This window comes from Pan paniscus, chromosome 10 (genome assembly GCF_029289425.2).
Source record: "Pan paniscus chromosome 10, NHGRI_mPanPan1-v2.0_pri, whole genome shotgun sequence".
Taxonomy (NCBI): domain Eukaryota; kingdom Metazoa; phylum Chordata; class Mammalia; order Primates; family Hominidae; genus Pan; species Pan paniscus.
The window spans coordinates 138,661,975-138,688,790 of NC_073259.2; the positions used below are offsets into that span (position 1 = coordinate 138,661,975).

The 26,816-nt window shown below is 47.2% G+C and overlaps 1 protein-coding gene across 10 annotated transcripts in view; it reads right to left on the reverse strand.

Annotated features, from left to right (window-relative positions):
- Positions 1-26,816, reverse strand: part of RIMBP2 (RIMS binding protein 2) — a 325,580-nt gene that overhangs the window by 205,178 nt on the left and 93,586 nt on the right. The gene's annotated exons all lie outside the window — the stretch shown is intronic.

Sequence of the window (26,816 nt, forward strand, 5' to 3'; positions counted from 1 at the left end):
TTGTGGACAAATTAATACCAATTCTGCACAAACTCTTCCAAAAAACTGAAGGAACGGAATTCTACCCAATTCATTCTTTGAGGCTAGCATTAGTTACCCTGATACCAAAGTCAAAAGCATTATAACAAAATTGTAGGTCACTATGACTCATAAACAAAAAAAATTATAAACACAATTTGGAAAATTAAATCCAACAATATATTCAAAAGAAAGCCCATCGTTTTTATTTTTATTTATTTATTTATTTATTTATTTATTTTTGAGACGGAGTCTCGCTCTGTCACCCAGGCTGGAGTGCAGTGGTGTGATCTCTGCTCACTGCAACCTCCGCCTCCTGGGTTCAAGTGATTCTCCTGCCTCAGCCTCCTGAGTAGCTGGAATTACAGGCACATGCCACCACACCCAGCTAATTTTTGTATTTTTAGTAGAGACGGGATTTCACCATGTTGGTCAGGCTGGTCTCAAACTCCTGAACTCATGATCCGCCTGCCTCAGTCTCCCAAAGTGCTGGGATTACAGGCGTAAGCCACCATGCCTGGCCAAGGTAACCCATCTTAACCAAATAGAGTTTATCCTGGGATTGCAAGTTTAGTTTAACATGTGAAAAATCAATCGATGTCATTCATTATACAAAGAATTCTATGATGATCTAACTAGACATGCACACGAAAGTATCTGAGAAATGACAACGTCTATAACTGATAACACCACTCAGCAACATGATAAGAGAAAGAAACTTCCTCCATGAGATAAAGAGCACCTATGAAATACTTGCAATTAACAACCTTAAGGTAAAAAATTGACTGCTTTCTCCCTAAGATTGGACACGAGACAAGGATGTCACCCTTACCACTTCTATTTAAAATTGTACTGGAGATTTAAGCCAATGCAATATGACAAGAATGAGAAATAGACAGCATTTATAGATTGGAAAAGAAGGAGGAAAATGGTCTTTATTTGTGGACAACAGGATAGGCTAGGTGGAAAATCCAACAGAATTAACAAAAGAGCTACAAAGAACTATTAAATGAATTTGGCGAGGTAGCAGAAAAGGAGATCAACATACAAAAAATAATGTGTCACTATATACTAGCAACAAACAAAAACTTAAAGTTTAAAAAATACAGATTAAAATAGCCTTAAAAATACAAAATATCTACAGGCACACTTGACAAAAGATATGAATGACTTGCCAACTGAAAATGACACAATATTGCTGAGAAAAATTAAAGATGACCTAAATAAGCAGAGAGATATCTTGTGTTTGTGGATCGGAAGAATCTATGTTGTTAAGAGGTCATTTTTTAATGAATTGATCTACAGATTCAACATGACCCTGTCAAAATCCAATTATGCTTTTTTTGTAGAAATTGACAAGCTAATCCTAAAGATTCACATTAAAATGCAAGGGATGTAAAATAGACCCTGCCAAAAAAACAAAATTGGAGCCAAGCGCAGTGGCTCACGCCTGTCATTCCAGCACTTTGGGAGGCCAAGGTGGGTGGATCACAAGGTCAGGAGATCGAGACCATCCTGGCTAACACGGTGAAACCCCGTCTCTACTGAAAACACAAAAAATTAGCTGGGCGTGGTGGCAGGTGCCTGTAGTCCCAGCTACTTGGGAGGCTGAGGCAGGAGAATGGCGTGAACCCGGGAGGCGGAGCTTGCAGTGAGCCAAGATCATGCCACTGCACTCCAGCCTGGGTGACTGAGCAAGACTCCATTTAAAAAAAAAAAAAAAATTGGAGAACATTATTTTAAGGCTTACTATAAAGCCACAGTAATCAAGATAGTAAGGTAATGCATCAGATAGACAAATAGTCCACTGAAAAAGAATAGAGATCCCATAAATAGACCCACAAATGTATTAGCAACTGATTGTCTTTTGGAATTTTTGATGGGGTCTATGTCACTCAGCCTGGCCTCAAACTTCTGAGCTCAAGCGATCCTCCTACTTCGGGCTCCCAAAGCACTGGGATTACAGTTGTGACCCACCACGCTAAGTTACAACTGATTTTAACAAAGATGCAAAGAGAATTTGATGGAGAAAGAGTTATCTTTTCCAAAAATGGTGATGGAAATATTGGAGAGTCATACGCAATAAGTAAACTTCAACATCCTTCACATCGTATGCAATAAGTAAACCCATCATTCACATGATACGCAAAAATTAACGCAAAATAGATAATCAATTTGTGACTTTAGATTAAACAACTTTTTTTAGATCTGACACCAAAGTACATTCTGTCAGAACAAACTGGTAAATTAGATGTCATGAAAAGTACAAGGTTCTGCATTTTGAGTGACATCATTAAGAGAATGACAATAAAAGCAACATACTGGGAGAAGACATTTGCAAATAATATATCTGACAAGAGAGCGTATGCAGATTATACAAAGAATTTTCAATATTCAATAAAAAACAAGCCATCCAATTAAACTAATGGGCAAAATGATTTGAAAAACACTTCACCCAAGAAGACATATGGCAAATAAGCACATGAAAAGATGAGCAATAGCATTAGTCACTGGGGAAGTGCAAATAAATCTCAAAATATCATAATACCATGACTTACCCATTAAACTAACCAGAATTAAAAACACTGGGCATGCAAGTGCTAGCAAGGATACAGATGATTGGAACTCTCATATACTGCTAATCGGAGTATATAATGGCCCTACCATTTAAATAATTTGGCAATTAACTACAATGTGTTATAGTTGTACATATTGACAGTTTTACAGTTTCTGCAAATGTTAAATGCACACCTACGTATATCCAGCCATTTCATCACTACATTTTCCACCCAAGTGAAATTATTGTGAAAGGAAAATAATTCTTGGGGCCCCCAAATCACTAAGCTAAAGGGAAAAGTCAAGCTGGGCACTGCTGAGGGTAAACCTGCCCCATTCTATCCAAAGTCCCCCCTCTGCCCACAGAGAAATGCATATCCAATCGCCTCCTTTGGAGACGCTTATCAGAAACTGAAAAGAATGTAACCGTCTGTCTCTTACCTACCTGCGACCTGGGAGCCCCCACTCTGCCTCCACCTTTCTAGTCTGGAGTTGCCCCAGCTTTCCTGACTGAACCAGTGTACATCTTACACATATTGATTGATATTTCATATCTTCCTAAAATGCATAAAATCCACCTGTGCCCCGACCACCTTAGGCACATGTTGTCAGGACTGACAGAGCAGGAGCATTGCCATCTTGGACAAGTACTGCCATTTTAAGTTTCACCTTGATCAAAACCCACCAAAATCCAAAGGGCATCAGCCTAATGGCTAAGGTCAGCATGACCATACAACACAAATGACGTCTCCGACCAGAAACATTCCAAACCCCTCCCCGACCAGAGACCTGCCAGCCCCAAGATAACCTCCCCTCCTGCCGGAAGGATGTCGGCCCCAACAGAACCCCTACTCTGGCCGGAAGGATGTCGGCCCCAACAGAACCCCTACTCTGGCCGGAAGGATGTCAGCCCCAGTGGAACCTCCCCTCTGCCCAGAGACATTCCAACACTGCCATAAACTTCTCCTCTACACAAAAACATTCCAAGCTTGTGATAAGCCCCCTCACCCTAAAACAAATACGTACTCTTAGTCTGTAAGACAGAATGCTCCTGACTGAAATTGGCCAGAAGCCCGTGATCCGGTAGTTCATCTGAAAACTCATTTAACTGAATGCTCCAAGGGATGACCAAGCTGCTACAACGCTGCTTCTTCCCCTTCAAGTCTAGGGATGGTAACAGCTTCCTGCTGTTGCTAGACCCTGTATGCATCACTACTAATTGGTTCTCTTAACCTCCCCACACCTCTATAAGTTGTCCCTTGTAGCCATCTCCAAACCCTAGCTGAGCACACCCTTCATTTCCTGCCAGGGTGCTGACTGCACATTCTCTGCAAGTCCACGCTCAACTCACGGTGAGCATTTATACACCTTGTCAGGAGAGCAAGCATGTTTGGGAATCAGGGTTTGGTTAACACTCTTACTGACAAGGCTAATTCTCTGTGTGATTTAACCAACCAGAAGGACGACCAGTAATCAAGATCACAAGCTAAAACTGAGTTAGTCCAGGCCGCCGGAGCTCTCACCTGAGTGAAATCAGACAAACCATATCAACTGCCTAAAAGCCACGGGCTGCTCACCCACCCTGGGGATGGGGTCAAAGAGGGCAGCCAAAAAAAAAAAAAAAAAAATAGCAAACCGGCTGGTGAATGTGATTATCTTTTACTTCTTGTTGGATTGACAGCCTCTGGGTTGTGGTACATCCATCATGTTGAAAAGCCAGCTACATCCATGGATTAAAAATTAATTTACTGCCCAGCCTGGCTTCCAGCTTGATGCCTTAATTTTGTTATTGCAGTGGTGCTGAGCTCCAAGGCATCATTCAGCCCAGTCTAGAGACCTCAGTGTTTGGGGAGAGGTTTATGAGCTCTGTAATGCAATTATCTTCCAGCACACATAGAATGCTTATCTCCAAAGTCACTCTGAATTCATCCCAGGTTCTTTGTGCATATGTAACTAGGAAGAGAGTTATTGATCTACTTCTTCAAAGACACACTCACAATAGTCTTGAATCTCAAATGACAGGAGAATTTGATCCTATTGCTGGGAAAGACACTGCTTGGAGGAGCACATTAATTTAATTAAACATTTAATTGAGCAGCTACTATATATGTTCAGTATGCAAATAGGTGTGACATAATCCCTGTAGAAGCTTTCAGCGAACCTTTTAACTAAATGGAATGTCAGTGAGAAGGAATAAAGAGACAGCTCCTTATCACACCCCCTGCAGCCTCTGGCCAAGAAAGGTCTCCAGAGATTTTTCTTTCTTTCTTTAAGAAATATTTGGCCAGGCACGGTGGCTCGTGCCTGTAATCCCAATACTTTCAGAGGCCGAGGCGGGTGGATCATCTGAGGTCTGGAGTTCAAAACCAGTCTGGCCAGTATGGCAAAACCTCGTCTCTACTAAAAAATACAGAAAAAGAAAAAAGAAATATTTATACAGTGCTAACTTGTACCAGGCATATGACAAACATTAACCCATTAACCCTCATAATAATCAGAGAAATCCTAAGGTAGGTACCCACATTGTTCACATTTTGCTGAAGACGACACAGGCACTCTGCCGCCCATCTCTCTCGACACCTAACCTACCTTATCCATTTCAGCTCTGAGGTCCCAAAAGAACATTCAGCATCATAGGTGGGGCTGGCTGTGCTCCACACACCCTTTGGAGTTAGGAGGATGTGTCCCTTCAATGCCCTCCGCCCATTTGGGGGAGGTTTCTTGCATTTGCAAGGACAGTTTGGATGATGTGCACAAGTCCCAGAAATGCGGCCACCTGTGTGGCAGCGCTGGGAGCTGCTTCCCCAGGGACTCCTGTAAGCGTGGGATGGCTCCCGCCTTGTGTGCCATTGGCAGGGCTACCATTGACTTCTTTTGCTTGACTTTTTTGGTAGCAAACGTGTACTTTGATCATTGTCTGATGTGTAAGTAACAGTCATTAAAGAATTGAACAAACAGATGTAGACGGTCGCATGACAGAAGAATTCACCAACGGTGGTTCTGTTGCACCATATTGTAATCAACAATGTTAAGAATGTGTTTCCATTTTTAATAGGATTTGGTGTTCTTTTAGCATAAACAGAGAAGTGTTATTTTGGCAGCTCAAAAATTGAATTATGACAATGATACTTTTTAGCTACGAGAATTCACCCTGCAAGGGGTCTATCAGGAATAATTTACACACCCCCTCCCGGAAGAGGAGAAGAACATATTTCTCATTTATAGAGATGAGGTTTTCAGTTGCAGCACTGGTCAGTGAAGCAATACAATTTCCACTTGTCAATCTCGTAATTTTAAAACCAAAATTGGCACCATATTTCATATTCAAAATATATCAAGAAACAGTACTAATAAAAAGACAAGCAAAAGATAAACTCAAGTGGCAAATGAGCACATGAAAACATGGCCATCACTAGCCATCCAGGATATGCAAATGTAAACAATGGGTTCCCATCAGATGTGCACATTTTACCAATCTGACTATACCAAGTGTTGACAAGGCAGGGAAGCATGCCCAGGTACCTGTACAGAACTGGCAGGATCATCAGTCAGTTGGCCCAGCTGCTAGAAGCACTGGGAAGTCTCTGTTGAAATAGAAGTGAGCACATCCCATAACCCTACTAACTTCAATGGACTCAACACATGCACTTGGAAGGCAGGTGTAAGCACCTGCCTCATGGAAGAGTGGAAACAACCCAATAGAGAAATGGATAAGGAAAATTTGTCAGCCCCAGTGCATCTCAAAACACAATGCAGATCAAAAATAGAAGATGCAGAATCATGTGCCCAGTATGATATTTATGAAGAAAATTTACATAAAACCATGTTTTTATGGAGACTGACAGATGGGTAAGTACAGGCATAAGATACACTTGCAGTCACGAGCTGAGGAACAATGTTTCCGTCAAGGAGGGACACATACTTGCCATGGTGGTGCCATAAGATTCTGAGAGAGGTGAAAGCTCGCTGTAGCCCTATAGCCAGGTGACTTCACAGCCAAGGTAACATCGCAGCACAGTGCATGACTCATGTGTGTGGTGACACTGCTGTAAACAAACCCACTGCACCGCCAGTCCTAGAAAAGCCTAGCACATATGATCCTGCAAAGTACATCATGCTTGATACGTGATAATAAGCAACAGTGATAATATGTCACTGGCTTAGATATCTCACTATGCTCTACTTTTCTCATTAGAGTGTACTCCTACTTATAAAATAATAACTGTAGAACAGTCTCAGGCAGGCCTTCCAGAAAGTATCCAGAAGAAGGCCTTGTCACCCTAGGAGATGGCCGCTCCACACGTGCTTTGCCCCTGGAGACCTTCCAGCAGGACAGGACGTGCAGGTGCAAGACGGTGATGTGATGATCCTGACCCCGGGTAGGCCCAGGCTAATGTGTGCTTTTGTGTCTTCATTTTTAAAACATTTTAAAAGGTGTTAAAATGTTTTAAAATAGAAAAAAATTCTTATGGAATAAGGATATAAAGAAAAGGATTTTTGTGCAGCTGTGCAATGTCTTTGTGTTTCAAGATACGCGTTATTACAAGAGTCAAAAAGGTTTTTAAAAAGTAAAAAAAAAAAAAAACTCACAGTAAGCTAAGGTTAATTGATTATTGAAGAAAGAAAAACAATTTTTGAAAAATGCCTTTGAATCATGTTTTAGGCTACTCAGTGCGGCCCGAGTGTTCAGTGTCCATAAAGCCTACAGTCGTGCAGTGGAACATCCTACGCCTTCACATTCACTCTCCACTCACTCACCAGAGCAACTTCCGGGCCTGCAAGCTCCATTCATGGTAAGTGCCCTATACAGATGCCCCTTTTCTTTTTTTTTTTTTTTTTTTTTTTTGAGACAGAGTCTCGCTCTGTCGCCCAGGCTGGAGTGCAGTGGCACGATCTCGGCTCACTGCAAGCTTTGCCTCCCGGGTTCACGCCATTCTCCTGCCTCAGCCTCCCAAGTAGCTGGGACTACAGGCGCCACCACCACGCCCGGCTAATTTTTTGTATTTTTTAGTAGACACGGGGTTTCACTGTGTTAGCCAGGATGGTCTTGATCTCCTGACCTCGTGACCCGCCCGCCTTGGCCTCCCAAAGTGCTGGGATTACAGGCGTGAGCCACCACGCCCGGCCTCTTTCTCTTATCTTTTATACTGCATGTTACTGTGCCTTTTCTGCAAGGTTTAGATATGTTCAGATAGACACATACCTACTATTGTGTTACAGTTGCCTACAAAGTCCAGTACAGTCACATCCTGCACAGGTGTGTAGCCCAGGAGCAATGGGCTCCACCACACAGCCTCGGCGTGCGGTAGACTCCCCGGCTAGGTGTGTGCAAGTGCACTGCAGGGTTCACATGACGAGATCGCCAGCACGCCTTTCTCAGAACTCGTCCCATTGCTCAGGACACAGGACTGTGAAAGTATACTTTAAAACCTGGAAAGATACATACTATCCTAATAATATAATGGATGCTTCTGGGAGTGGAGGGTGGGTAGGTGTTGCAGTAGAGTCTATAAATCAAAGAATTGAACTTTACTTGTAATGCCTGATTTATTTTTAAAGGTGGTCTGGTCTCTTCAATAAGTCAATCACGCGGGGAAACCGCGTTTCCAACTAAAAGAGACTAAAAAGACGTGGCTGCCAACATCATACATGAGGCGTGGCTGGATCTGGGTGCAATCAAAATAACAAGGTATAAAAAATGTCCTGGGGATAACTAAAAATGTTGAATATGGGATGACCACCGTATGCTATTGGGGAATTACTGTTCATTTTTAGGTACGACAATGGCATTGTGGTTGTGTAGAAAATAATTTTATTTTTAATGATGCATGATAAAGTAGTAATAAAGTGACAATATCTACAACTTTGAAATAACTCAGTAAAAAAATAGATGATGATAGACAGGCAGACAGCAAATATGACAATGCTGTTACATGATTGCATCTGTGTGCTGTGTGGGGGTTCGTTGTGCTATTCTTGCCATTTCAAGGTATGCTTTCAATTTTTCATAAGTAAAAGCTAAAAATGGGCCAGGCACAGTGGCCCACACCTGTAATCCCAGCACTTTGGGAGGCCGAGGTGGGCAGATCATTTGAGGTAGGAGTTCGACACCAGCCTGATCTACGTGGTAAAACCCCATCTCTACTGAAAATTCAAAAAAAAATTAGCCAGGCATGGTGGCGGGAGCCTGTAGTCCCAGCTACTTGGGAGGCTAAGGCAGGAGAATTGCTTGAACCCAGGAGGCAGAGGTTGCAGTAAGCCGAGACCATGCAATTGCACTCCAGTCTGGGAGATAGAGCGAGACTGTCTCAAAAAACAAAAAGAAAAAGAAAAGAGAAAAAAAAAGCTAAAAATGAAAGGTTAATGTGTAACTTTTTGAAAGTATGAACAATAACAACTGGAAGTAAATATGGTAAAAAATAAAAAATAAAAAAGATTGGCCCTGCCTGAGAGTCTATATGGTGGGAATTACACACAGGTGTTTTCTTGTCTGTATGTTTCTGAGAAAAAACATTCTCCCAAATTAAAAATCACAGTCAGAACATTGCATTCCTGGGATTACCCCCTCTCACTATTATTCTACCACTAACTGCCTGGGCTAGGCCATAAAAAAGGAAGCACGGGGTTTGCAGAGAGGCACAAGTGGAACGCGTGGGCAGGGAGTCGCGCGTCTACACAGCTCCTCAGTTCCACGCAAGGAGGCAGGTCTTTAGGTGGCTGTCACCGCATCAGCGCTGCGGAGGCGGGGAGGAGTACAGGTTGAAGAGGCGGAAGCTGAGCCAACACGTCCCAAAAGGTATTCTGTGGAGTGTCTCTTGGGATTCACCATTTATAGCAAAACTCTTAGTGGCTTCCATCCAAACCTTATCTGAAAGTCTGCACTTCATGAGCTGTAAACTGTTGGAGCAAGCGGTAGAGATCATGAACTGGAGATACTCTCCAGCCTCCTCCTCACCTTCTAAATATGACCTGTGTGAAGAATTCTGCCCTGGTCCTACAGCCTGGCTTTTGCTTGAAGTCAAAAATAATGCAAAATGTCTCCAGGCTGCAACAGTCCAAGTCACCACAACAAGCAGTTCCAATTCTTTTTTAAGATGAAGTCTTGCTCTGTCGCCCAGGCTAGGGTGCAGTAGCGCGATCTCAGCTCACTGCAACCTCCGCCTCCCGGGTTCAAGCAATTCTCCTGCCTCAGCCTCCTGAGTAGCTGGGATTATAGGCACCTGCCACCACACCTGGCTAATTTTTGTATTTTTAGTAGAGATGGAGTATCACCATCTTGGCCAGGCTGGTCTCGAACTCCTGACCTCGTGATCTACCCGCCTCGGCCTCCCAAAGTGCTGGGATTACAGGTATGAGCCACCACGGCCGGCCCAGTTCAAATTCTTTAAACACAGCTCACTCTACCAGTGAGCCTGAGGTGTAGAAAGTATTCCTTCTTCACGTTTAATTTCTGTATATAGTCCCAGCTTAAATCCTGTAATGCACCTGGGCAGAGCACTCACTCTCCCACAGACCCGGTCATCTGAAACATTCCCACTAAGTGTTTGCTGATGTTTCCAAGCGGGGAGAAAGGGCCCTACCCATGACCGCATCTGCTCAGATCACAATTTAACAGGCTGATTAAGACGATGTTTAATAGACGGTGCCTCCAGTTGATAGCTTTCCTTGAATTTGCCACACAGTGCCCCGGCTAATCGTGGCTACTTGTGCATCCGTGGTTTTCTGCCACGTCTCCACACCCAGGACCATGCTTCCACACGCTCGGTGGGAACATGCTGCTTATTCATGGTGCTTTGATCATCTCCTGTGAGTTTCTCGGGGACAGGCATGAAACCACTGCCTCCTTAAGTCATCCTCACCAGCGACTGTTTCTCCACACTCAGCCCGAGAGCGAGTCAGACACAAATCCGACTCCCCAGCAAGGAGGAGCCTGCATTGGTCAGAAACTGCTCGGAATGCTCAGTAAGGGGAGCCCCAGAAAACTATTCATTCCACCAGGTTCAAGTTCCATCTCCTTTTTTTCCACTTTTCTCTCCACGCTGACCAAGCAGAAGCATCCATTTTCACAGCCGCTTAGGTTCTGTGTTGGGTGCAAGCATCAGAAATAAAGGCCATGACTCCACCAAAAGGGGAGCTCCCAGCAGGATGTGGGAATGTGTGGGGGTCAGAGGTTTGGAGGGCCAGGCGCAGAAGGTAGGGGTTCCCCTGCAAAAGGACCTGCCAGAAGTTCCTGTCCCCCAACCTGGAAACTTGCCACTGAAGTAAATATGCTCAAAACGTGGATTTTTTTCCTTGATTCACTCAAAGATTCAGCGTCCTAGGACAGCGTTTCCAGTCAACCTTCCATGTCTGACACCCCAGCCCCTGCCTGGGAACCAGGGCAGGAAAAGGAAAAATATCCAGTGGAAAGAGCTGCTAGAAAACGCTTTGGTTTCTATTGTGAATGGGCAAGTTCTCCAAGCTTACGGCTGAATAAAACAACACACAACAGGACAATGGGAAACCAAGAGACTCTTAGGAATAGGGGATGCTGGGCAGGAAGGCCAACGACACCACCACAGAGGGTCGCAGACAGCATTCCCTATGCACAGCCCACTGGCATTGCATGGAGCCTCCTGCCTACACTGGTTTCTCTGGGCCCTTCAGGGAAGTTTCAAGTTCTCAGGGCCAAAGAGACCTTCAGTCCAGGCTACGTGTCCCTCTTGCAGGTCTGATCACCCACCCTGGTGTCTCTCTACTGGGGAGGAGGGAAGTCTCAGCTCCCCAGAGATGAAGAGGCTTCCCCAGGCCAGGAGCTGTTGGGCTAGGACCCTCCTCCTGGGGGGAGGTGGGCAGTGGGGAGAAGCATCTCCACCGGGGAGGGGAGGCTCAGGCCCTGTGGGGACAGAGCGCTGCCCAGGCCACTCCTCTTTAGGACTCTGATTTTGTATGAGTTTATCATGTATCACGTGGCGTTTTGACATATACATACCTTGTGGAATGGTTAAATCTAGTTAATTAACAAGTACATTACCTCGTAGTTATTTTGTGGTGAGAGAACTTAATACCCACTCTCTTAACATTTTTAACCAATACATCGTCATTAACTATGGTCAGCTTGCAGTACAGTGGATCTGAAATGCACCCTCCCGTCTAACTGTAATTACATATCCTTTAACCAGCATCTCCCCATGCCCCCCAACACCCCAGCCTCTGGTAACCACATTCCATTCTCTACTTCTACGAGATCAGCTTCTTAGCTGCCATGTATGAGTGAGGTCATTCAGTATTTGTCTTTCTGTGCCTGGCTGATGACTTAATGCAGCATCCTCCAGGTTCATCCATGTTGTCAGAAAACTGTATGGAGGTTCCTCAAAAAGCAAAAATGGAATGGCCACGAGCCCACTATGCCACTGGCACCGACCCAAAGAAAATGAACTGAGTCTGTCACAAAGCTGTCTGCACCCCCATGTATGAACTGAGTCTGTTGCAAAGCTGTCTGCACCCCCACGTTTATACAGCACCATTCCCACTAGCCAAGGTGTGGAATCAACCTAAGTGTCCATCGATGGATGAATGGATCAAGAAAATGTGTTCTCTACACAACGGAATGCTGTTCAGCCATTTTTTTAAAAAATGAAATCCTGACACTGATGTTGGCAGGGCTCTTGATTAACCCTCCTTGGTGATATGGTCAGAGGGACCCCGACCCACCCAGAGGAGAACTGAGCCACCTGGGGGACCTTCTCTGGTGAGGTCGGGGGTCAGGAAATGTTGGGCCTGGGTCACTTTCTTCTGTTGGATGGAAGTGGGGTGGTTAGTCAGGGTTCCCTGGAGAAACAGGACAGGATAGATACACATGAAGATACTTATTTGGGGAGTTTCCTCGTGTGATTACAGAGGCCAATAAGTCCCATGATCTGCCATCTGGAGAGCCAGGAATACTGATGGTGGGAATTCAGCCTGAGACTGCAAGCTTGAGAACTGCAGAAGCCAACGGTATCGCTCCCAGCCCAGGGCTGCAGGTCTGGGAAGTGGGGGTAGGGCACTGGAGGGGGACTGGTCGAGGCCCAGAGTCCAGAGGTCTGAGACCCAGGAGCTTCAGCATCTGCGGGCAGGACAGACGGAAGTCCCAGCTCCAGAAGGGAGCAAATTCACCTCTCCCCTGCCTTTTTGTTCTGCTTGGGCCCTCGATGAATCAGAGGATGCCCTCATACATTTGTGACGATTCCTTAGTCCACTGATCCGAATGCTCACCTTCTCCAGAAACGCCCTCACAGGCACCCCAAAAAATAGTGTGTGGCCAGTTCTCTGGGCATCCCTCAACCTAGTTAAGTTGGCACAAAGTCAACCATCACGGGGGGAAAATGGGAAGCCTGCTCCTCCAGGTCCCTCCCGTTCTGGGGGAAAATGGGAAGCCTGCTCCTCCCGGTCCCTCCCCTTCTGGGGGAAAATGGGAAGCCTGCTCCTCCCGGTCCCTCCCGTTTTGGGGGAAAATGGGAAGCCTGCTCCTCCCGGTCCCTCCCGTTCTGGGGGAAAATGGGAAGCCTGCTCCTCCCGGTCCCTCCCGTTCTGGGGCCTCTGGCAGTTCAGCTTCCAGGGTCCTCTCTTCATCAAGTCTTGCTCCATTTCCAGGGCTTAAAGCTACACTTTGAAGGGAGGGTCTACGCCATCTGTGTGGCCCCAAAAGTCAGGTAATTTTTTAAAAACCTCTCCATGCTTGTATAATACTTAACAGATTTAATAAACACTTATCTCTTTGATAAATAAAAACAAAAGGATAAAAACTAAGTAATGTGTCCTAGCAATGTACAAGAGACTAACAAACATTTTGTGACTCATCAAAGTAATTTTCCTGCTTTAAATTCACTGTCACCTCCCCCCAGTAACACCTGCAATGTCTCAGAAACTCACATCCATTGGAGACTGTTGCTGCCCAGCAAGTCCCCGGCCACTCTGCCTCCGAGTTCCCTCATTTCTAAAGCTCTAGCAGCGTCAGCTCCCAGGTGACTTCACCCTGGGTAGTCTCATCCAACACCTCATTTCACAGAGGAGGCCTCAAAAAGGCCAGGGGAAGGGAGCATTGTGCCTCTAGCCAGGCCGCCCAAAGCGGGCAGAGCCTGAACTCAGCCTCAGGCCACTGACACGGGCTCCGGCCTCCAGGCATCGCTGCCAACACCACAGGGACCGGGAACCGCCGCAACTCCTGGAACCGCACATTCCCCTCCCATCCCACGAGCTCTGTCCCCACGTCCCCCATACCCCACAGGGGAGGCACTCAGTGCCTGCCTCTCCAGGAGCCGCCTTCTCCTCCCTGATGATTGACGTCCCTCCCGTAAAGGATCTCTTTGAGCTACAGCCTCCATCAGACAATACGTTGCAGAATATTTGGGGCCCTTTTGTCTTCCACTCCCGCAGAAGCCAGGGCACCTGGGGCCGCTTCATTTACCCGCATCGCTGCCCCCGATCCTCGGCTGGAAGACACTGGCTGCCGGCTACCGGGCTTCGCTGCAGGTGTAAGTGGCAGATGCCACCATGCTGGCGGCGACGCATCTCCTGCGGAGAGGATTTACCTCCGTAGCCTGGGCTAGGACTTTCAGGAGGCCTGCACGGCCTCGATTTAGGAAGCCCTTTGCCTCTAAATACACTGATGGCTATCTCCTCCAACAGCTCGTGTCCCGCCCCGGCACACACATGCTGCGGAGTCTTGGATTCTGGTCTGCAAGGTTCTCGGTTGTACACCTGACAAACAGCTCAGGCCCGGCAAGCAGGACACGGAACCCATGTCGACCCATGAAACCCATGTAACTGCCTGTTACACGAAGGCTGTGGTGGAAAAAGTTCTCTGCCATGCAGGGCGCCTGCAAGAGAGGACCCCAGGCCTAAGAAGTTGCTTTGCAAGTAGAAAGTTGGGGAAAACCAATTGGCTGCAGGATTGATACAATGCATCCTCTGAGAAGCATGTCCTGGATAGTTAAGGCGTCATGAGTCTTTGCCCTGAAGAGCCCGCAGGGCCTGCAGGGATCTGGGCAGCAGACCCAAGTCCTCCAGAGACAGCGTGCCAGGGCAGGTGCTCAGACATCACACAGCACAGCTCAGAGTCACGCAAGGTCACCTCTCTGGGCCAGAGAGGTGACCTCCAAGGAGAGCAGCTGCTTGGATTGACCTGTGTCCAGCCCAGACTGGAGAACAGGCCGCCACCTGTTCGCTCCTCAGCCTCACCTTCCACGGTGAAAACAGGCCTTCTGAGGGCTGAGTGCGGCCCCGGGTGTTTCAGTTGGCCAGGGGATCCAGCTTTTGGCTTTTTCATAAAGCATCACCTTCTCTCTCATGTATGAATATTTACTCAGCTTGGACAAGCCCTCAGGCCAGGGGTTGAAAGGTCACCATGCGTGAGCTGCTCTGCTGTGCGCAAAGCCCAATCCAGACAAAGTTTGGCCTGGCTGCTGGGTTAATGAAAAGCCACCCCAGGTTGGGGGTCCCCAGCCCAGCACCCAGTCTGGGGTATTCTGTACAGCAACCCAAGCTAAGAGAGCACATTATGGGAAAATGGTGTTTTTTAAAATAATTTTTAAAACACCATCTTGACAGGATGGTGAAGACCATGGTGGGAAGGAAGACTTCAGAGGAAACAGTGTAAATGCAAAACGGGAGAAACCTGGAGGAGCTTGTCAAACACAGCTCTATGTCTTAAACAACTGGCTTCCCCAGTAACCAAACCGTGCGGACATCACCGCAGGCCCCCCTGGATGCAGACACTGGTACCTTATTCTGGGCTTAGACCCCATCAGGGTGAAGCAAGGTACACAGCCCGCAGGGCTGAGCTGGGATCTGTCACTTGCAATAGAGAGAGTCCAGATGGGTAAAACAGCTTCTCCTTTCCCTCCCCCTCCCCCAAGTCCAGAACCTCCCGGGTAACCCCGATGATTACACAGCCTCCACCTAGTCTCCAGCCCCCCGTCATCGCCACCTGCACAGGCTACTTAGACCCTGGGTTACCATTCACCAGCTGTTTCTCCCTGGCTTTCCTTGATATACATTTCCCAGCTCCCCGGCCGGCAAGGATGACTAGGTGACATTTTTGTCCTCACGAGTGTCCTTTGGAAAGTCGCATCTGTCAGAATCCAGGACACCAGCCAGAAGGCCATGCCTGGTGAGTAATGAGGGGATGGGACGGAGGGAGAGTTGACAGCAGTGCCGGCGGGTTGCCGGGGCCAACAAGGCAGGGGACGCCGCCCCCAGGTACTCCAATTGTGGGAGCTGCAACCGCCCCGCCAGAGGGCCAGTGGGCAACCCACAGATACCCCTGCCGCAATCTCCAGGCTCCTACTGCGACCTCATCGGCCAAGCCACCTGGAAGCCACAGGGCAAGAGAACCTGAGTGAGGAAGTCCAGTGCGCCCAGCCCCCCACCCCGCAGGCAGAGGACAGCACAGAAGGAGGTAGAGGGTGGATCTGGGAGGCAAGCAGAGAACGCCCAGCACAGACTTCTTCCTTTCTTCGGTAAAGATTCAGTCTCGGCCGGGCACAGTGGCTCACGCCTGTTATCCTAGCGGTTTGGGAGGCCAAGGCAGGTGGATTACATGGTCGGGAGATCGAGATCATCCTGGCCAACGTGGTGAAACCCCATCTCTACTACAAAGACAAAAATTAGCTGGGTGTGGTGGCAGGTGCCTGTGATCCCAGCTACTCAGGAGGCTGAGGCAGGAGAATCGCTTGAACCCGGGAGGCAGAGGCTGTAGTGAGCCAAGATCGCACCACTGCACTCCAGCCTGGGTGACAGAGCAAGACTCTGTCTCAAAAAAAAAAAAAAAAAAAAACTCAGTCTCCTTAAGAGACAGCCCTCATCGGCCTTTTCCGTTCTTCCTGCCTGGGATGCAGGCACAATGCCAGAAGGCTCAACAGCCACCATAGGACCCCAGCAGAGAGGGAGGGAGGCAGGTCCTTTCAGCCCTCGTGCCACCCCTGCAATGGTGGCCTCTGACTTTCTGCATGAGAAAAGCCAGCCCGGTCTCTGCAGGGCAGCGTTAGCAGGTTCTATTGTTACTTGCAGCTGAACGCTGTCCCACCTGACGCAACAGGCTGGCTACACTTTATGTTTCAGTAGCACTTCAGGCTTGGTAACACAGTTGCACGTATACTATGTGACTGGAAGCAGAAGAAATCAATGCCATTGCTCCCATTCCTTAAAGAGCACAATAAAGAAACAGAAGTTACTTACGGCCAAGGACTAACATGAGTTGGGGCAGCACCCACAGGAATCAGCGAAAACCATGTGATTCATTACCAACCTTGTGCCCAACCTCCCTTATCCTCAGAAGACGTTCAGTGAGCAACGTAAACAAACCGACGACATTCCCTCTGCCCTAACAACACAACACTTCTCACATGTTAGATGTGGAAAAACTGAAGAGCAGTAACAGACAGCACCGGGGTTATAAGGAAAAAGCAATAGGCCGCTCCACACAGAACCAGTGGGAATGTTGATTCCTGGAGTCTTTCTGAGAAACCATCTCTTGGAGGTGTAATTAAAAAGCATAGACAAATTCTGACCCAGAGATTCCCAGAAATTGATTCCATAAAATAAAAATAAGAATGTGCACATGAAGATCTTCAGCATAGCGCTGACGGGGCAAAGAAAAAAGGAGAAATCTTGCAGGTCTGCAGAGGAACATCTTTTTATGGTGGTCAAAGAAAATTGTGGTGTATCCGTGCCACCGACTACAATGAGGAAATGCAAAATCACAAGTTAGAATTCTATGTGTTGACATGAAAAATGTTCATGACGCACTTTTGAGTAAAACAAGTTATCAAATATATGTATATAAAATACAGATATATAAAATATATATGTATATAATAAATACATATATATTTTATATGTACTTTACAAAATGTTTTATAAACTATATACATATTTTTGATAACTTGTGTGTCTAGTCATCTTCAGACGTGTAGGTATGAAATAGGACAGCTTGGACAGCTCCCCATTTGTCTGGCAGGAAACGTGCAGATACTGTGTATGTGTATAAATACACATGTATATTTCATATACATATATACACGTGTATGTGTATATATGTGTATTATGTATATATACATATGTGTATTATGTATACATTATGTATATACATATATATTATATTGTATATTATATAATGTATATATTACAATATTACAACATATACATCATAATATATTATATATTATATACATAAATGTATATATGTACACATAATTATGTATAATTATATATATATACATAATACACATACTATATATATGTACACACAAACATATATAGATTTTTTTTTTAGATGGAGTCTCACTCTGTCGCCCAGGCTGGAATGCAGTGGCATGATCTCGGCTCACTGCAACCTCTACCTCCCGGGTTCAAGCAATTCTCCCATCTCAGCCTCCAGAGTAGCTGGGATTACAGGCACCTGCCACCACACCTGGCTAATTTTTGTGTTTTCAGTAGAGACGGGTTTTCACCATGTTGGCCAGGCTGGTCTTGAACTCCTGGCCTCAAGTGATCTGCCCGCCTCAGCCTCCCCAAAGTGCTGGGATTATAGGTGTGAGCCACTGGGCCTGGCCTAGATTCTCATTTTAATAAACCAACAAACCCCCCAAGGCCTAGCTGTGGGGATACAGGTGTTTGTCTTTGATTATAGACAGGGAGAAAGGGGTGGAGGGACATGCATTGCTTACCTGGGCTATGGAATGTGACACTGTATAAGAATTAGGAGAGGAGAATTAAGAAAACCAATGCCCACTAAGTTTAAACAGCACCATTTTTCATGAACAGTGACAGGCATTTTCCTGTGGTGGTTGGCACAGGTTTCAAACGTCTGCCATCACTCTTGGAAGCCCCCCTGAGCCCACCCAGACAAGCTACATGGAGAAGTCCCCATACGCCTCTTAGATGCCCTCCTGCTCCGGGCGGGGACGTGGTCTGGACAACAGCGTTTGCTTTTTCACCTCTGGCAGGCACCAGTCTCCCTGCCTGGCAGGAGAGTGACGCAGTCGGATGCACACACACCCTAGCCTTTTGCATTCTTAAACCTACCCGCTGGGCTCTGTGTCCAAGAAGGGATGTCTGATGTTACAGATCACAACGTTCCGCCTGCACGTTTCCCACCAGACAAATGGGGAGCTGTTCACGGTGTCCCCTTTCATCCCTAGACATCTGAAGAAGATGACTAGACACATGCCACGTTCTGTCTCCGGTTCCCCGCTCTCCTCTCCTTTCTGTACCCCCATCTGTTCTCCCCCCATGTCTCTCTCTCTTCCTCCGCTGTCTTGCTCCCTTCTCCTCCTCTCTCCTTCCTTATTTCTGCCTCCCCTATTAGTCTCTCCTCCTCTCATCTTCTCTGACTGTTGCCGTTTTCAGAAGGGCTCCTGGCTCGGGCCAGTGCGGAATCACCTGAGCAACTACCACAGTTGCAAACCTCTTCTTGAGGGCTTGCTGATTTCTCCTCAAACCTGTCTACAAGGCAGGATTATTTTTAAACCCATTTAAGAGCTAAGGAAACTGAGGCATAGAAAAAGTCGCCCAACCCATCAGCCATGTCTACTGGGCGCCCAAATGTGCAGGACACCATCCTAGGAGACAATGAATGAGATAGAGGTTACGGAATCTTCCCAATCCCGCACCTTCCCAGCTCATCAAGGCAGAGCCCGGGGCTGGCAGGAAGACGTGAATGTCCCAAGATGGGGTCAGCACAGTGCTCTGGAGTCTCTCCAGTGACAGGAGAGCTCCTTCTACATCGCCATGTGGCAGCCAGCAAAGAGTTTGGCCGGCACAAGCAGGCCACAGGAAGGAGAAGTCAGAGGGTGACTTTGGTTTCCAGCACAGAGGCCTGGAGAGCTCTGCCAGAGGCCTGAGCAGGAAGGAAAAGTTTTCAGGGACTGCTTGTGTGGGCTGTGGGTCCCCGCAACATGGGCCTTGGCGTCAGCTGCTGACCTGAAGTTGGGGTGCAGGGGCCCCCCTCCTCCTCTGCAGAGCCCCCCATGTCCCACTGATGAGAGGTTCCACCCCATCTCTCATTTTTCCAGGACTGCCAGCCTTACATCTCACGTTCTGAGCTTCCTGTGGGCCAGGCCTGGTGCTGAGACCCTACCAGTCTCTTCTGTGTTTCATTGTCACCAACGATCCCCCACCCCTGCCCCCTGCCCCGAGTTAATGCTGCCACCTCCATCCAGCACACAAGGGATGCAAGGCTTAGGGAACAAGAGCCCAGGCCCACGCCCTGCAGCTGGGAGCTGCTGGACCGGGCTTAGAACCCAGGTCCATCCTCATGCAAATGGCGTCATCCCTGCCCTTTGCCTCTCACTGACATTTCCTCTCCCTCCTCACTGGAAGGAGTGAGTCACCATCTCCCTTCACCAGACTCCATTTTTTTCCTAGCACACATTGCCCTGGGGCACCAGCTGAGAGTTCAGTCAATGCTGTGGCCCCACAGGCCTAGGCCAGCTACAGCTCCAGGCAGAAACGACAAGCTGGTTTCAGCTGACACCAGCTTTAGATACTGCTACAGGCTGCTTAGTGGGAGGCATTGAGAAGGGCTTGGAGGCGGCCTTTCCTTTAGCAAAGGTGGGCTGCTTCTTATTTCAGCTGAAGCTTCAGAAAGTAACAGAGAGGGCCTTGGGCTGAGTGTCTATGACCTGACGCTAAGCAGCCCAGCACCTTCAGTCCTCGAAGGTCCGCAGATGCACCCCAGTTCTGAATTCACAGAACGCACGCAAATTAGATTATTCTGGTAGAACAGGAATCGCTCCGTTGTCTGGGCTACTTAGAGATGTTGTCCAATCATTGGAAAACTTTGATTGCATCAGCTGATTTTCAGATTGCCAGGTCTCTTTAGAACTGGGAGATTCTTAGAAACATCTAACTCGGCCGGGTGTGGTGGCCCACGCCTGTAATCCCAGTACCTTGGGACGCTGAGGCGGGAGGATCACTTGAGCCCAGGAGTTTGAGACCAGCCTGGGCAACATAGAAAGACCTCTTCTTTACCAAAATAAATAAATAAATAAATAAATAAAAAATAAAAAAGGGGAAAAAGAAAGAAAATCTAACTCTCATAAGAGTCACAGATCCCCAAAGCAATTTTGCAAATGAAGAGTTAATGATGTTCTCCAGTCCCCTAGATGGCAGGCTGCTTGCCCGTAACTGTGCGTCAATGCCAGGCCTAATATTAATGTATTATCTAAATAATCATTCATACTGCATATGATCAGCACTCAACGCCTTCCTCTCATCACATTCACTCCTGGTTTGATCCAGTCAACACAAAAAGCTCTTTCCAGAGAACATCAGATTAGAAGGTTACACGTGTTAATTAACCTTTTTTATAGACAATGTACAGCACTGGATATATCATAGGATCTTCATCTCACTCCATGGGCCCTGGTCCAAGGAGCGAGCCCCACAGCGGATCCTCCTGGCCCCCTCCTCCTGGTAAAGACAAAAAGATCAGGTTCCCTTCAGTCTTAGGTTTCTCGCCCTCCCTGAAACATCCCGGTGTTCAGCAGGTGGGGAAGGATGAGGTTTGCCACATCCAGTGGCTAGTGTATTTGCCTTTTTGCCTAGTGCTGTGGGCTCCCAGGAGTTCTGCGGCTCTTCCTGCTCACAGCCACACCTGAACAAGCATCCTGAAGGCAGGTGGGAGGCTCCTCAGGAAGTGATTCAGGCAAAATGCCTTCCATTAAAAGTGCCTAGACGGAAACATCTTTATAGCTCTGTAATGTAAATAATCTTAAAGTCAAAATTTCAACAACATAAGGCAATGTAAATGGGAGACTGTGCATGAACAGGATGGAGAAGAGATTTTAGCTGCACCCAGTTGTACAAGGATCTGGCTAATAGTGCAAGCCTCAGCCCACCTAGAAAGAGAGGACAGAAGAAGGGATGGAGGGAGGAAGAGAGGGTGAATATTTGGACCTCTATCCAGACTTTCATCACAAATGGGTCTTTATCTAAAAGCCAGAAGTTAGTTAACAGCTTTATTGCTGATGGACTTTTTATGTTAAACACACACACACACACCCCTTACTTTATAGCAAGCAACCTTCAAATTATGGCACCAAATAGGCAAAACTGAAGAAATACGTTTTCCCATTATGTTAGTATTCATTAATCCACTTCTTCCTTCAGTCATCCAATTATTTATTCCACAAACTTCTGCGCTATTTTCAGAGCAGCTTTCCAGGTACTGGGAATACTACGCGAGCAAAGGTGAAATCCCTTCCTCAATGAAGTCCACATTACAGCAGGTCACACAGACCACAAACGCACACGATTTCAGGCAGTGGAGGGTGCTACGCAACAGTCACTGCTTTACAAAACCAACCTCTGGAGCTCAGTCAGAGCTTTCATTCCCTCACCTCTTCCAGGACTGAAATCATTATGCTCTTTACTGATCATGTTATTGATTTTTTTACTCCTTGGGAAGCTGGTCCTTCAAATTCAGATATCTAAAACTTTCCAGTGTACAGAGTGGAGATGCTGCATGTGAGTCACCCATGCTAAACCAAGTGGCGATTTTGGAAAGTCCCAGTTCTGTATTAAGGGGTCTGGGAGATGTTCACACAAAACAGGAAATGCACACGCACGTGTTATTCTTTCCATGGCGACTGATCAGTGTGGATCTCTAATCTAGCCACAGTATGTCGTCAAAGGGACCGCACAGACACCACGGCCCCAGGTTAAAGAGTAAGCTCTAGCTGTGCTCACGGTCCCTTATCAACCTCCTCTCCTAATCCGAAGCCCTTTTGTTTGCACCGGGGAGCTGGCTGCTGTCTGTGGATATCTATCAGCGGCAAATGCTTCCGTTGCCTGGTTACTCTTGGAGACTGCACAGGCCTGGGGTGGACAGACGGTCAAAACACGTAAAGGGACAGTAACTGTGTCGGCAAAGAGGTGGCCCTGCAGACACATGCTGTCCTTGGTGCTCTGCGCCAGGAAGACAGAGGGCCAACATGGAGCAGGTATGCGACACTGTGCTGAAATCTGCCCCCGACACATGGTGTGCAGACTTGACTTGATGTCGAGAAAGAGGGTCCTGGACCCCTGCAGCAACCGGTTGAAAAGGGCCTCTGAGGCAGTGGCTCAGTCTTCTGGCCAGAGCTTCCAGACTCTGCTTTGGAAGTGGTCTGCTGAGGGCAGTCACGGTGCCTCACCCTGTCAAGCCAAGGGATGGGCACAAGACCGAAGTGGTGGCAGTTAAACAATCAGTCCCCTGAATTTAAATCTTGAGCAGAGGGACCCAAGGACAAAAAAAAGAACCAGCGGCCAGAGCATGTCCCCCCCTCCCTCCCACTCCAGGCGGGTCATCCTGCAGCTCTCCTCCTCCCTGAGGCTCCCAATCCCTGATGCTTCGCTGGCCCTCGCCATTGGTCCTTCTAGCAAATCCCCTTCCCCTTTAGGTGGCCAGCACCAGGTTCTGCTGCGTGCAACCAGAGACCTCACGTTAGTTTCCTCCAGCCGCCGTGACAAAGTACGACAAGCCAGGAGGCTTGAAGAACAGGCATACACGGCCCCACAGTCCCAGGGGCCAGATGCCCAAGCTCGGGGTGTCAGCAGGGCTGCTCCTCAGGTCACAGGCAGGCTCTGCCCATGCCTGTCCCCGGCTTCTGTGGTGGCTGACATTCTTGGTACTTCGTGGCTCCTAGAAGCACCACCCCAATCCCTGCCAATGTTCTCTGCATCCAAATCCCCCTCTCTGTAAGGACACCAGTCATAGTAGATTAAGGCCTAATCTAATGACCTTGCTTTAAGTTGGTCACCTCTATAAAGACCTCGTCTCCAAGTAAGATCACATTTTGAGGGGGCTGGGCCTCCAACATTCTTTTTGCAGGGAACACCCCTCACCCTGTAACAGACCTACCTCTGTGACCCGCAGTCAACCACCCCACCCAGCAGTGGTGAGCACCTGGAACCTGCAGACCTGGACTCCGGGCCTGGGGCACCTGTGAGCCATCCTTGGCATGGTTACATTAGCCATGGGCGGGCGAGCAACCTGCCTTGAGATCTGGCTGAATGGGGAGGCCTGAAAATATGCACACACCTCTGTAAGGAGATGGAGTCACCCCTTAGTGAGGGTGGGTTCATTTTTTTACCAGCGCCCTGGGAGCTGGTCATTCCTACGTGGAAAGTGACCTTAGGTGAGTTGGAAACCCTGGAGTTCAGTCACCAGGCTCTGGAGATGGGCCTTCTGAAAGGTGAGGGTTAGGGTGATGGACTCCAGGTGGATCCTCCCCCTGAGAGAAAAGCAGGGGGCACGTGCCATGGTCATACACAGCCCTGCTGGCTTTTTGGGCCTAACTGTAGATATGATAATACAATGCGGGAACAGCGCCAGGCCTGTGAACTCCAAGTGCACCATTAAGGGACTCTGATTAAAGACTGACGCCAACACAGAGGAAAAGGATGGAGATTCCCAAAACATCGGCAGAGTTCCTGGACATAGCCGTTCCTGAAGCTAGAATCTCCTCTCTTCAATTACACCTGTCAAGAGCTCCCGTTTTTGCTGAGGCTAGTTTGAGCTGGTTCTCTGTCATCTGAAATCTGAAGACCGCGACACACATAATATAACACCACGGGGCATAGCAAGCCCCAAGGCCTCTCTGAGCCCACGGCTATATCAGCACCCTCATTTATGTGTCCTGCAGAACAAAAGGAGCAAGTAAATGACATCCCAGGGCCCGAGTTTACCAAGAGACACGAGTGAAATGGATGATACCGAGACCTGGGTACCATAGCTGGAAGTGTGACTATTTCCTCGACATTTCCAAAGCTCTTGCCAAACACAATGGTACTCTACCCTTTTACTGCCCTTGAAGGTAAACCCGGAGCCATCGCTGAACCCAGCCTGGTACTGAGGCCAGCAGGCCAGCATCACACACACTTCCCGACAGGCCCAGGACAGCACTAATGACTCGTTTGACTGTAACTGGCACTGAGACTTCAGTATCAACAGAGCCCATTCCACGTCGACTTGTCTACTTTAAAAAATAATAACAGAACAAAATGAAACCAACAAAATGGAATTTAAAATACATAATTGCTTTAGTCGTGAAGAGTAACGACATTAAGAGCCATTTTAACTAGACATTTCCGCACAAATAAAATTAGGCCGAGACAGTTAGTCTTGGGGTCCTGACCAAAAATGAGCCCTGAGGGCTTGCAGGCCTGTTTGTTTCAGGTTGGATCCTGGGTAACAGGCAGGGCCTGCGGCTCACCGGAGCAGACGTGAAGCCCCCACAAGGCTGCATAGGAGGTTCCGGGGAACAGATTCCCCAAACATCACAAGTTTTGCCATCCCTGTGCCAACTATCAACTGACCCTCTTTCTTTAAATGAGCTTGTGTTTTACATACATAATTATATTGAAAAAGGAAACTACATATAACACAAAACTGTTGGTTAATTCACTAGTTATTTTGTACATAAATTCACTATTCACTAATTGTACGTATAATTCTCTATTTTTCATATATTTATATATAATATATATTTGATAATAGAGATGGAGTCTCACTTTGTTGCCCAGGGTGGTCCCAAACTCCTGGACTCAAGCGATCCTCTCACCTCTGCCTCCCACAGTGCTGGGAATACAGAAATGAGCCACTGCACCTGGCCTACTAGTTATATTTTTCCTAATAATTGTATTTTTTCCAATAACTACATGACCATAGCTAGCTAGGGTTTGTTGGTTGTTTTTGTCTATTTTATTGCCTGTACAACACTCTTGGAAATATCGGGCTAGTTGGCAGATTTAGGCAATGCCTCCACCAGGCTGATAGTCGCAAAATTCTCCACAAAAGGCATAGAAGACAAAATTTCTCTCTCTCTGACCCTGCTCATTGCTTAGATGTAACCTCTGTTCCCAGAGCTCATGGCATCGAGTAAACAGTTCTTGCCTACTAAGCCCTGCAGGTAGGAACAAGAAGACTCATCTAACAGAGAAAATGAAAGAACAGATGGCGTGGACTGAGGTCTGGGGATACTGTTGGGGCCATTTCCTTCTAGTATCAATGGTTTCTTATCTCAACAAATATTTGCCAAGCATCTGTAGTGTACAAAATCAGGTTGCTGGGCTACTTACACAAATACATACAAAACTAAGGTTAACTGAATACTATTAAAGACTGAGGTAATTCCATACTGCATTATTGAATTTAAAAAGCATATTATGATGAACACACACATGTATTCCCCTTTAGCTTTTTCTATATATTTCAACACTTATACAAATAGAAGCACTTTTATTTTACTTTGAGTTCTTGGCTACATGTGCAGAACATGCAGGTTTGTTACACAGGTATACATGTGCCACGGTGGTTTGCTGCACCTATCAGCCTGTCATCTAGGTTTTAAGCCCCACAAGTATTAGGTATTTGCCCTAATGCTCTCCCTCCCCTTGCCCCCACCCCCTGAAGTAGAAGCACATTTGCACAGATTCTCGAGTAATGTACACAGGTAGCATGGACAAGTATGTTCCCTGCTGTAGTACTGATAATAATTAGGCATGGTTAGGGGACAGTTAGTTAACTGTTGTCATCTATGTGTGCATCTACATATAGCACAATTGTTCATCAACAGCAGCAAGTGCCTTCAGTGGGCATAAGCTGCCTCCCATAACCTCTTAGCACTCAACTCCATGCACACCAAGCTGGTTACCACCAACACCTGCATTTCTGTGCCTGGGGGCTCCATCTAGCTGAGACCCAAGCCTGGCCTACATGCAGGGCAAGCAAGACATGCTGGAGCCTCCATGCACCTGCAAGACCGCCTCAGCCAAGTGAAGAGTGCTGGTGGATAAATACCCCAGCTCCCTCATCCCTCAAGCAGATAATCCCACGGTGTACACCACAGTCTCCCAGAGGTTCCACAGCAGGACTGAGCCCCCATCACCCACAGTGGCAACTGGCTGGATAACACACACCCATTACTGACTTCCTGCCCTACCCTGTCTCACTTCCACACTCCCCTCCCAAAATTTCCTGGGGTCACCTTCCCGTGAAACCACTTTTGCTGGAATCCTTATCTTGGGCTTGCTCTAGGAGAGCCCAGGCTGAGACACTCAGTATAGCTACACTGCTGGGTGAAACACAGCAATTTACAAGGCCGAGGTTGGGTGCCAATGTACTCATAGGAAATAACAGGCAAAGGTCTCTAGGAAATGTTCTGGAAATGGAAAATACTAATCTGCAGAAAAATATAGTTTTCTTTAAAGCACATACAAAATTATAGGACAGAGTT